The sequence below is a fragment of the Ascaphus truei genome, chromosome 1 (genome assembly GCF_040206685.1).
Source record: "Ascaphus truei isolate aAscTru1 chromosome 1, aAscTru1.hap1, whole genome shotgun sequence".
Classification (NCBI taxonomy): domain Eukaryota; kingdom Metazoa; phylum Chordata; class Amphibia; order Anura; family Ascaphidae; genus Ascaphus; species Ascaphus truei.
The window spans coordinates 249,939,695-249,951,985 of NC_134483.1; the positions used below are offsets into that span (position 1 = coordinate 249,939,695).

Sequence of the window (12,291 nt, forward strand, 5' to 3'; positions counted from 1 at the left end):
TGAACAATACTTAAGTCCTAGACATTGGGTCGCCTCTCTGGCCATATGCTACCCTGGTATGCAAAGGAATTTCCTCTGGGTTTTATCCCTGCTTTGGGACACAGTATTAAAGATAAAACATAAACATATTAAAATATCCGGTTCCGTTGGGTCCAGCGGGTCCAAATTGCCCAGTTCTCAATGCCGGAACTGGGACACCCTAGGGTCCAATTTGCGACTTGCTACGACCCTCGGAACTGGAGTTACACAAATACACCTTAAGCCGTTTCCTATTTTAATACAAAAAACTTCGCTATAAATTAAATCACGGTTTTTCACTAAATCCCCATTGAAAACAACGGGCTTCGCCGCCATAGACTTTCAATGGTAAACCGCCGCCGTTGGCGGCTATGGGAATCCGCCACCATAGACTTTCAACGGTGCAGCGCCGCCTTTGAAGTCAATGGGGGTTTTCCGCCAAAGCCGGTCAATGGAGATTGGCCGCTATTGGAGTCTATGGGAAAAGTCCCGAACTTTCAAGGGGGTCCATACTCCATTGGGTTGGTCCAAGAGGATCAAGGATGGTTCTGCAGCGATGCCGGAGCAGTGACTACAGGTACCCCAAACCCTGATCCTCTGGACCCTCTTTCTTGAGCTGTTTCTGCCGCCGCCATTGGAACCTATGGCGCGACCCGCTCTTCTCGGTTAACCCTTATCGGGGGTCCAGGATTCGGGGACCCGGTTGTGGTCGAGTGGGGGGAGGTCTAGGAACTAGAGGCAAAAAGAATTTTATTTCTATGTGCTCTAGAACTGTTTATTCCCACGCCACTTGTCGTTGAACTTGACTGCTAAGTGATCAAAGCTCTCTTATTGAAAATGTATCCGCTTTGCGGTTTTGCGGTTTGGACGGCAGCCAACTCGTTCCTGGAAAGCTCCTTCGAGGATTCTCCATTGAAGTCAATGGGCCCATTGACTTACAATGGGAAACTGCCGCTCCTCCTCCCGGATGCCATCTGCTGATCTTCACAGGAAACAGGACCCAAACAGCAAGATTCGCCATTGAAACACATGGAGCCCCAATGGCGGCCTATGGGACCCTGCAAAATGGTGCCTGAAAAGGCGGGAAAATTACACAAAGGGCTATAATCATTAAAGAACTATTAACCCTTGTACTCCCGGATGGATTCTAGTGTATGTGTGATGCAGACACTGATTAAACCAGATATTACAATGAAACATGGGAACAGGGGAATACACATTTTCATGTCATAACAAGGGTTAAATCACATTTCTGGACCTCAGCCCAGTTAACCCCTTGTCTCCCTGGTGAGGTCAGGGGATGGCCAAATGGGGTGCAACCCCTTTAATCCCGGGCCACTCCCTTTATCCCTCTACACCCTTGTCTCCTGCAACCTATCCTTGGCATCTGTGGAGGTCCCGCCTCTGCTCCGCCCCTCTCCTACTGGTTTCTGTCTGCTATAAAGGACTGCCTCTTCCCGTCATACTTTCCTGAACATAACCTTGTGTAGCCTTTGCGTGTGCCTGTCTTGTCCAGCTCAGTCTTGTCTTGTTCTCTGCAGTTAACCTCTCGTGTACCGACCTGGCTTTACATTTGGATTCTCTCTGGCTCTTCGACCCTTGGCTTACGGATAACGACTACGAGTACCTCTCCAACCCCAGACCACAGGCTTACGGACTCCAACTACGTGTACCTCTCCAACCCACGGACCCCGGCAAGTATTGGATTAACCCTTTCTACATACCCAGACCCAGCAACGCTGCAAACCACCTTATGGGCTCGCCCCCGCTACTGTGAGTGTGTGGCATAGTCCTTCCCCCCTCAGTGCCGGGGTCAGGTCTTGTTTGTGGGCTCGTGCAAGCATTACACATAACTAGTGGACTACACCACACACTGCATGATTCCTCAATCACGCCAAAGTGTAATATTTCTTGTACCCCCTTCTCTACCAGGGCCTTACGGCTTTCAGGCAACCTGTAAGGCCGGGAATGTACTTTTACCCCAGGTGCTGTCTCTATCACATGTGAAACTAAATTAGTTTGCCCTGGTAAATCAGAAAAAACATAATTGAATTGTGTAATTATTTCTAACAAGTCCCCTTTTTTGTTCAGAGGATAATTGTCTACCCATTGGGATTTTCTCGTCACCACAGATGTTCCCCCTTGGAGGCTGAGGACCCAGGTCCGTTTCCTCCTCCACCGGGTGAATGAATAGAGACCGCTGCACCTTCCAGGGTTTCAGCAAGTTCACATGGCAAATTTGTTTACCCTTCCTGGAACCTGGTTGAGCGATCTCGTAATCCACATCACCCATGCGGCGGAGTACTTCGAATGGGCCCTGCCATTTGGCTAGGAGTTTGCTTTCACAACTGGGTAACAATAACATCACCTGATCTCCTGGGTGAAACACTCTCATACGAGCATTTTGATGATAATGTCTCTCCTGATTGTCCTGGGCTGATCTAAGATTCTCCCTAGCAAAATGGCCGACTACATCTAGGCGCTTCCTAAGTTCCAATACATATTGCAGGGTATTCTTAGAAGGGGACCGCTGTTTCTCCCAGGACTCCTTTAGGAGGTCTAAGATACCCCGGGGTGCGGACATACAGCAGTTCAAATGGAGAGAATCCCGTGGAGGCCTGGGGAACTTCCTGCACAGCAAACAGCAGAAAAGGGAGAAGTTCATCCCAGGCTCACTTCTTTGAATCTACAAATTTTCTCAGCATCCCTTTTAGAGTTCGGTTAAATCTTTCCACCAATCCGTCAGTCTGTGGATAGTAGACCGATGTCCGAACAGACTTGACCTCTAGTAATTTTAAGACATCCTGCATCAGTTTAGCCATAACATTTGTACCTTGGTCTGTCTACATAACCTGGGGAAGTCCAACCCATTAGAACAGCTCGAACAACTTGTTGGCTACTTGCTTCGCTGTTGCTGTCCTCAGGGGGAACGCCTCAGGATATCTTGTTGCATAGTCAACTATTACGAGAATAAACCTGTGTCCTTTCGCAGAAGGCTCCAGCGGTCCTACCAAGTCTACACCAATCCTCTTAAAGAGAACGGACACCAAGGGTAGAGGAACCAAGTGGGCTGGTTTTTGTCCCTTCGGACTAGTTAGCTGGCACTCAGGACATGCCACACATAACTTAGCAATGTCACTATGCATCCCTGGCCAATAGAAGCGGAACGAAATACGGTCCAAGGTTTTATCTCTACCTAGGTGGCCACCCCAAGGGACCCTATGGGCTAGGGTGAAGACAGTTTTAACAAACGCCTTGGGAACCAATATTTGTCTGGTGACTTTCCCTGTTTGTGTCTGTTTGTTCACCCTATACAGAATATCATTCGACAATTCAAAATGAGGGAACACCATTACCCCTTGTGCATTCAATATCTGGTCATCAATCTTTACCACTTTATCATATTGTTTGGCTAGGACTGGGTCTTCCCTCTGCCTCTGGCGATAATCAGGGAGACATAGCTCTGGTATATCCCCAGGGCCTATCTCTCCCTCCTTCTGGCCATCCCCAGTCATGACTTGTGACTTATGCCTATTAGTATGGCCACCTTGAGTCCCAGATTTCTGCAACCAGACCTGTTTGGCACAGCGTCTTTGCTTCCGAGTCTTTGGAACCCGGTGTCTACTGGGGAACAGGTCTGCCGAAAAGAGGAACAGTTTACCAGGTTTCTCCTGAGTCAGAGAATGAGGCTCCTCCTGAGAGACTGGAGCCATTAGGTTTGAAAAGAAAGGCCAGTCACGGCCGAGCAAAACGGGGGCAGGGAGCAAAGCAGTGACTCCTACTTCGATCCTGGCCTCCTGACCTTTCACCTGTAGCAGGATTTTGGCCATCGGATACCATATTACATTGCCGTGTATACACTCTATACTCCATGGGGAGTCAAAGGAAAGCACGTCAAGCGGTAGCAGTTCCTGGAAGACCAGCGTTTTTCCAGAGCCTGAATCTATAAGGGCCTGGACGGGTTTACCACCGATCTGGACTGGAAGTAACCAGGGCTTGCTACTTTCTCTGGGGAAGGCCGAGGCGACTGTCCTGCTGAAGGAGCAATCCATCTGTGGACAGTCCACATGACGGTGGCCTTGTTCTCCGCAGGCCGAACATGGAGAGGGTTCCCTTGCCGGAGGGTGCCGTGGATACCGCTCAGCGGGACCGGATACTGGAGACCAGGCCTCCGATGGGTCCTGTGTGTGACGTCCTCTGAAGTTCCTCTCATTTGGCGATGTGCCGACATCTGGAAGTAGATGAGGGTCTCGGCGGGGACCAGCATCTGAACCCCTCCCTTGCTGGAACGACTGCTCCGTCCGTGGGACTTGGTGGTTGCGTATGGATGGGCCGTAGGTTCCCCGTTGGTCCGACCTCCCTCTTTGGGCGTCCGCAAGTCCCGATGGACTCGGATCCATTGGGTCTAGGACACTCGCCTGCTCCTCAGCCCCAAGGAAGTTCTCAACAAGTCGGACCGCTAAAGCTAGGGTTTCAGCAGCATAGCATTTTACCCAAGAGCGTGCAGAAGTGGGTATTACCTGTAGGAATTGTTCCAAAACAACTTGCTCAAGAATTGCCTCCTTAGTGTGCTCCTCGGGTTGTATCCAGCGAGTACACAAGTTCAATAACCGCTGAGCGAGGACCCGGGGTCTCATCTTAGCGGTGTACTTCTGGCTCCGGAACTGCTGCCAGTAGGTCTCTGGGGTCAGACCTAAGCGATCCAGTATGGCGGCTTTTACTTGGTTGTAATCCATTGCCTGATCTGCTCGGAGGCCCTGATATGAGGCCTGGGCTTCTCCTATGAGGAGTGGGGCAAAAGCGGTTGCCCAGTGATCTGCAGACCAGCCCTGGGCTTTGCAACTCTTTCAAACGTCAGTAGAAAAGCCTTTGGATCCTCGTTCGGAGCCATTTTCCTCAGGAGGACCGGGGGTTTGTTTGCAAGTTCTGGACTGGCAGACCCCTGGGATTGAGTCAGCAACCTGGCCATCCACTCATCCTGTGCTTCCTGCTGCTGGATTAGGAGCTGGGTTTGCTGCTGCAATAGTCTTTCATCTCTCTCTGCCTGTAGTCGGGCCTGCTCGCACAGAAACGCTTTTAAAAGTTCTTCCATTGTTTTTTTTGTGTGTGGCCCTTCAACTGCAGGGCCCTCTCAAAATCCCGGCAATTCTGACACCATATGTTGCAGGGTACATGCAGCCACATGCGGGTTCTCTTGCTAAGGCTTATTTATTGAGCCTTTAAAAATACAGCACACAAAAACAAAACAGCTTCTCTTCCGCATACAAAAACAAAACAGCTTCTTTTCAGCATGCAGGAAAACAGACAGTTCATCAAACATGTACTTAGAAGACAGACCTTTGAGCAGTAATCTTACTTCAGCATTTCAGTACTCCCTCTTTCTCAGACAGACTGCATGTGTGTGCAGCCTGTGGTTTTAAAGCTTCCTAATGAGGCAGCTGGGATCTGACTAATTAAGCAGACCTCCCAGCTGAAAGTTAACCTCGTCACTGCTACTGGTGACGTTCATTCATCCTGTCACAGTGTCCCTACCCCCATCCTTGTCTACTGATGACAGCAGCCAACCAGCCGTGGTGATGCGCCAGCCGGCGGACCACCCAAGTGAAGCTGAAGAATCTGCTGCGGACCCTGCTACAGCAGCGGCAGCTCTTATTCGAGCAAATGCCGCTGGCTGAATGAGGCTGGGAAGCGGGTAGCCGCGGCGCGTGGCGGCGCACTGTGACGTCACGGTCACAAGCGCGCCCGGCTTCCCCGTCTTCCCCGGCTTCCCCAGGCTTCCCCGACACCCCTGGAGTTCAAATCTAGGTAAGCGGGGGTGCGGGGAAGCAGAGGGGCAGAGTAGAAGCCGGGTTCGGGGTGTCTTTGGGGGGGTAATTGCGCGCGATGTGGAGGGGGGGTGCGTGGGGGAAACGCGGCGGCGCGCGTTTCTGACTGGCGGCAGCTGGGGTAGATCCCGGCATGCCGCCGGCATTTACTTTAATAAAGTATGTCGCTACTGTATGGGCCCGTGTGCCCTACATTGGCCAGACCGGCCTAAGACGATGGTACCATGGGTCCTAGGCTTGGGACCAGTACCAAACGACGCCAAGAGTGTGTTGACTGCCCCAGGAGTGTCGGGTGTGAGTTCTCAGGTGACCGCGGATCAATTAAAACATTTAAAGTTTATGTTACAAAAACAAACCAGAACTTGGTGGAACCGAACATCGTTAGTGCGTTATCTTGAGCAGCACCTCATACTCAGGGGACTTAAAGACCAGGTATTTCCGTCATTCAAATTTAGGGATATTGACCTTAAATAAAAATGGGAGGCTGCTCTTGATAACTGCTCAGTTGAATTGATGAGGATTCTGATCCTAAATGACGATTCTACATTGGTGGAATTAAGTACACAGGTTGAGACATTGAAGGGTGGCCTTGATTTAACAGATGCCAGCAGTGTTGACCATATTGAAAAAGAACTTGCCACCTATGTGGCAGAACTAGTTGACTTCAAAAAGAAGAAATGATAGAGACACAGCTGACTTTAAAGAATATAAAGTGTATAAGTGGAGCCATAATCATCTTAATAGACGCAACAGAAAACAAACAAGAGTTCGCACAAATGCACTTGACCCTGAGTCAGGATTTATAACATCTGACATAGAATCTTCTGACAGGGATATTAGGACACCAGCTACCAGAGACTCTGATATTTATTTTTAGAGGCAGGCCAACGATTCCTCGTAAGAGATCCAGAACAAGACGGGGAAAAGCGGGTCTTAAGGGACTGAAAAAACTTGCAGGAAGTGGCACACAGCAAGAAGAACAAACAGACTCAGAGAAAATGAATGACTTGCCAATTGTTAACTTGGCCAACATTGAATTATCCGCTGACCAAGTCTCAGTTTTGAAATTGGGATTATCTTTATCACCCTCATTTTTGGCAGACAGGTTTCATTGGACAGAGAGTGCTGGTACTATCTTTTGGTTTGAAAGATCTCAACCTGTTCTGCCGAAAATTGCTGTTACACAATTTTTTCTCAAAAAATACTATTGATGTAGATCTTAATTCGCACATTAACACTGAGCCAGTCTGGACGAGTCAGGAACAAAGACTCATTGAAGACATGGAGGTACAATTTGGGGAAGCTATGGGGGAGGGGGGGCGTCTACTGTGGGTGAAGTGTCTAATGTATTTCCGACAATTAATAAAAAATCTGTATTCTGTCCTCCATTGCAGACTTGTTCTCAGGTTGAAATATTTTCACATATCATGACTAAAGAATTTTCAACCATCCAAACATCACGAGGTGCTGTTGAACAACTAGAAACATTACAGACCTAGTATTAAAACCTTCAGACAAAGGGGGGAACGTAGTCTTGTGGCATAAGGAAATGTATGAAAGGGAGGCCTTTCGTCAACTAAGGGACTTAGGGTGTTATGAACCACTCCATAATGACCCTACAGCAAAATTTAAAATCCAACTTGATGGCATTATTAAAAATGCAGTAATGCAAGAGGTCATTACATTAAAACAGAGTGATGGACTTATTTTAAAACACCCAGTGGTCCCAACACTCCACATGCTGCCAAAGGTGCACAAGGACATTACACGTCCCCCTGGACGTCCCATAGTGTTTGGCATAGGAGGGTTGTGTGAGCCCATTTGCCGTTTTCTTGATCATTTTTTCAGACCGTTCATTGATACACTCCCTTCCCATCTTAGGGACATGACAGACCTTTCACTTAGACTGGACAAGATTGCCCTGGATGGGGGGTACCATGCTGGCCACCTGTGATGTTGAATCCCTTTATACCAGCATCCATCACAGTGATGGGTTACTGGCAGCGCGGTATTTCCTCACCCGAGGCAACCTGGATCAGGATCTGGTTGAACTTTTGTTGGATTTATTCAAATTTATTTTAACACACAATAATTTTTTTTTTAAATGCCAATTTTATTTGCAGATCAGGGGAACGGCAATGGGTGCCACATGCGCACCCTCCTATGCCAATCTGTTTCTAGGATTTCGGGAAAGGGAGGTATTATTCCAGGAGGACCTCAATCCTGGGGTTGAGCATGTACTGTTGTGGTTGAGGTTCACAGATGACGTCTTCATCATTTGGGATGAGTTACCTGTGACTCTGAAGACGTTCGTCGAGAACCTCAACCATAACAGGTATAACATCACACTGACCAGCACCATTGGCCTGGATCTCATTGAATTTCTAGACGTAAGAATTCATATTGGCCTAGATGGTAGTATCAGTACTGATATACATCGCAAATTAACATCCACTAATACGATACTACATGCATCTAGTGCCCATCCGGCACACCAAATTAAGGGTGTGCCGGTGGGAGAATTCTGGTGCCTTAGGAGAAACTGTTCTCATGAACAAGTGTTCAACACCAGGGCCAATGAGATGGCTTCCCGCTTCCAGAATCGGGGATAAAGCAAGGCGGTAATTAAGAGAGGAAGATCTAAGAGTCATGCTATGTCTCGTGTTTCACTTTTGGCAGGGACTATGGAGGAAAGAAATACGAACTCAGATGACAAATCTATTCGTTTTATTGGAATGTTTGATCGGAATTGGCAGAAATATAAAAATGTGATTCAGAAACACTGGTATATCCTCACCTCGGATCAAGAATTAAAACAAGTTTTAGGTGAGAGGGTGAACATGGTCAGTCGCAGAGCACCCAATTTGGGTGATAAATTGGTTAATAACCACTACACCCCAAGAAGACCCCCCACTTTCCTAACGAGGGGAATCAACAAAGGCTTAACCCATGTCGTTCATGCTCAGCTTGTCAGCATATGCAAGCCAGCACAGAATTTTATGATTCTAAGGGGATTACAAAATATAATATAAGAACAAAATTAAACTGCAAATCAAAAGCAGTAATGTACTATCCAATGTGTTCATGTCCAATGATCTACATTGGAATGACCACACGAGAACTGAGATTCTGTGTGTTAGAACACGATCGTAATATCAAAAACACCAATTGTGACCTCCAGAGTGGCCGCAAGATAACAACGGTTGCAAGGCACTTCAGATTAAAACATAACTTAGACATCAGTTTACTGAAGGTTTTTGCAATTGATCAAGTATCTTTAGGGATCCGCGGTGGCGACCTGGAAAGGTTGCTCTTACAACGTGAATGCTGCTGGATAGTAAAATTGGGTTCATTGCTTCCCTCTGGTATGAACAAATACATGGGTTATGCAATGTTCCTATAACATCCAGCGGCTTTCCTCTGTAGGTTATGTGTACACCTTTTCTATTACACTAAGAACTGATAGAACAAACGTCCCAGATGGGGCGATTGGATCAGTGAAAAAAACCCTATTTAACAGCACTCAATCACATAGTGTAAAAGTATATTGTAAGGTTAGAGCTAAGTTATCCATCATGTGATATGATGATCATTATAAAAACACTTTTAATAGTACAAAAAAATAAAACACAGGATGTTAAAAATACCCAAACAGGCAATTAAGCTACAACTGATTGAATCTCTAGATCTCGAGATGGGCCAGCACTACCCACAGTGATGCATGCAAGGAAGACTCATCAAAGGGGATGAGACAAATTACAACTAGCCCAACCAATATATTAAGAACACAGGTGTTGTGTATAAAGTTGTTGAAGAAAAAAATGACTGATTCTCTCCGTCCCAAGCCCACGTGTGCAGCCGGGAGAGCTGACAACGCGATACATGGCTTTAAAGGCGGGCGGTGGTGGAGCTCGCGGCACACTTAGCTTGTTGCTGATTGGCCGGTGCTGTGGTTTGACGAGAGTGATACGGGGGGGTTGCGTGTGCTCTGAACAGCTAGGTTGCTGATAGGCTGGGGGAGGGAGATGTTGCAGGCACCGCGTGTGCGCCCGTGACCGGAAGCAGTGGGTTGCGCCCGTGACCGGAAGCAGTGGGTTGCGCCCACCCCTAACTGTCACCGGCGGATGATAGAAGGCGGATGAACCGTGTAAATGGAGGACGCCTGAAAAGCGGGGTGCGGAGGGGCGCCGGAGAGGCAGGTACTGGGGAATATAGTGATAGGGAAGTGGCAGCGGTCAGTGGGTGACAGACATCACTGCTGTCCTGTAAATGTGGCTAAATGTTGACGCTGAGTGACAGTCATTGATGATGATAATTCTAAATCAAGTTATAATCCTCCAACATGTTCTACAAGGTCTGAAGTGTCACAATGTGTTATTATTAATTCATCAGCAGCCAACATGTCGGCGGGAGATTGATTACTATCCTTATTATTATTCACTTTATAGCCGGAATCAACATATTCTGTAGAGTGGGTGTATTGGGGATGAGCTGTAATAGATCAGTGTCTGCACTGCTTACAGTCTAATATTTGTTTGAGTAAAACTTGACAGGAGAGCTACTTGATCCTTTTCCCCATCCAAAACGATATGTTGCACACCCTTAAAAGTTAAACATCCCTAAGAACAGAATGTGTGTTGTTAAATTGTGAAGGCTTCCTATTGAAACCCCCCATCACTTTCTATGGAGAATTAAAATCCAGGCACTCGCCACATTAACATTTTAATTATGTACAATTAGTCTATTTGAAAATTTTAGAATAACCGTAATGTGTACAGCAGATATAGCTGGCTTCATTATTCTCTCTTGGTGCATTATGATATACTGCATTTATAATATGTTCTTGTATAGCGCTTCTAGTTTTACATAGCGCTTTACAGAGACATTTTGCAGGCACAGGTAGGAGCTTACAATCTGTTTTTGGTGCCTGTTGCACAGGAAGATAAAGTGACTTGCCCAAGGTCACAAGGAGCCGACACCAGGAATTGAATCTGCTTCGAACTCAGTGCCAGTCAGTGTCTCACTGAGCCGCTCCTCCCTAATGGCCACAGATACTGTAGTTGTTCACCCCCACCTTCCTGTCTCTCCAATGGACGGGACTGTCAGGGCTAGTGTAGTGAATAGAAAAACACCGATCGGCATTCACTCTCCCCAGCAGCCACAGTTCACAGGCACTGCGTGTCTAAGCCTCCGGCCGCCGCAGCAAAGGGAAGGAGCTCTGTACATTGGTAGGTGGTACACGCAGTGCCTGTCAACTGTGGCTGCTGGGGAGAGTGAATACTGATCAGTGTTTCTCCACTCACTACACTAGCCCTGGTGGTCCCGTCCATTGGAGAAACAGGGAGGTGGGGGTGAACTGGAGTATCCGTGGCCATAACACAGCCTGTGAGAGAAAACATGGTGCTTACTGTGGATCCTGTATCCTGCACAGCTGACAGAGAAGCTTAGGCCTGGGTCCCGCTGCATCCGACGACGTGCGGGTCACTCACAGCTCCTGAGTTCCTCCCGAGCCGGCCCCAGTCCTGGCTCGCTGCGCACAGACGCGTCAACCAGCAGGGGATACACGACATTGTGATCCTGAGCGGCGACGTGTCACGTGGTGAGGAGGGGAGTTGTCTGGAGCTAGGGGAGGCGGCTTGGGCTGGACAGTCCAGGCAAGAGAAACAAGGCAAGTCTCAGATGGGTGTTCTTCACTGGAAAAAAAAAAAAGCAAAGATCATAACATCACCGAATTTTTTGTACCATATGCTAATCAATTGAAATAACAGCCGTGGACATATTACAGAACACGTTCCTATTTAGCTGTGGCAGGGAAAAAAACAAGGCGAGTGGTAAATGGAGTCAGTTGTACTGATGAAAATCCCAGGTACTGCTGGAGACTTCAGCCTGAGTGCCTGCATGCTGCTGCTGCCATTTTGGCCACGACCCCCGCACCAAAGACCGCATATAGCGGTGAAGTGACGTGCACGCGCAGCCTGGACAGTGCCGGCGCGTGCAGCGGGGCCTTAGCCTTATTGTCAATACTGGTTTTTATACCTACACGCATATATAGGTTTTTATTCTGTACGTGCATATTTACCTTCTTTACATAAATTTCTAAATTTATATACTACGCTATGGGGGTCTTGCGCTTTTTTCTCTGTGTTCATCATGTGAATGACTACTTTTATTATATAAAGTTTGACGATAATATGGGACAGACAGTAGTAACAGTATATGTAGAAAAAACATTTAATTATTTTATGGGGCAAAAAGAAACTAAAGCGTGTGGCCTATACCCATGCACAATCGTGAAAAAAAAGAAAGTGAAAACCCCCTTGTTTACATATTTTGCAAAGACTTCCTTAGTCATAGAACATCATAGAGCTCTACTTACGAATCATGTAGTTGGTGAAAACAGTCGGAGTTCAACATTTCAGATCCATCCCTGGACCTTTCATCAGATAAG

At 47.4% G+C, this 12,291-nt stretch overlaps 1 protein-coding gene across 5 annotated transcripts in view; it reads left to right on the plus strand.

The window, feature by feature from the left end:
* The first annotated feature begins 9,870 nt into the window (after nt 1-9,870).
* The window catches only part of SLC25A51 (solute carrier family 25 member 51), a 52,381-nt gene continuing 49,960 nt past the window's right edge, over nt 9,871-12,291 (plus strand). For 3 of the 5 annotated variants that reach the window (XM_075602899.1, XM_075602860.1, XM_075602869.1), the window contains exon 1: nt 9,871-10,042. The gene's annotated coding sequence lies outside the window, so the exon portion shown is untranslated. Of the gene's footprint in view, nt 10,043-11,274; nt 11,516-12,291 lie in introns of all 5 variants that reach the window. The other 2 variants (XM_075602878.1, XM_075602889.1) reach the window with 2 other exon arrangements.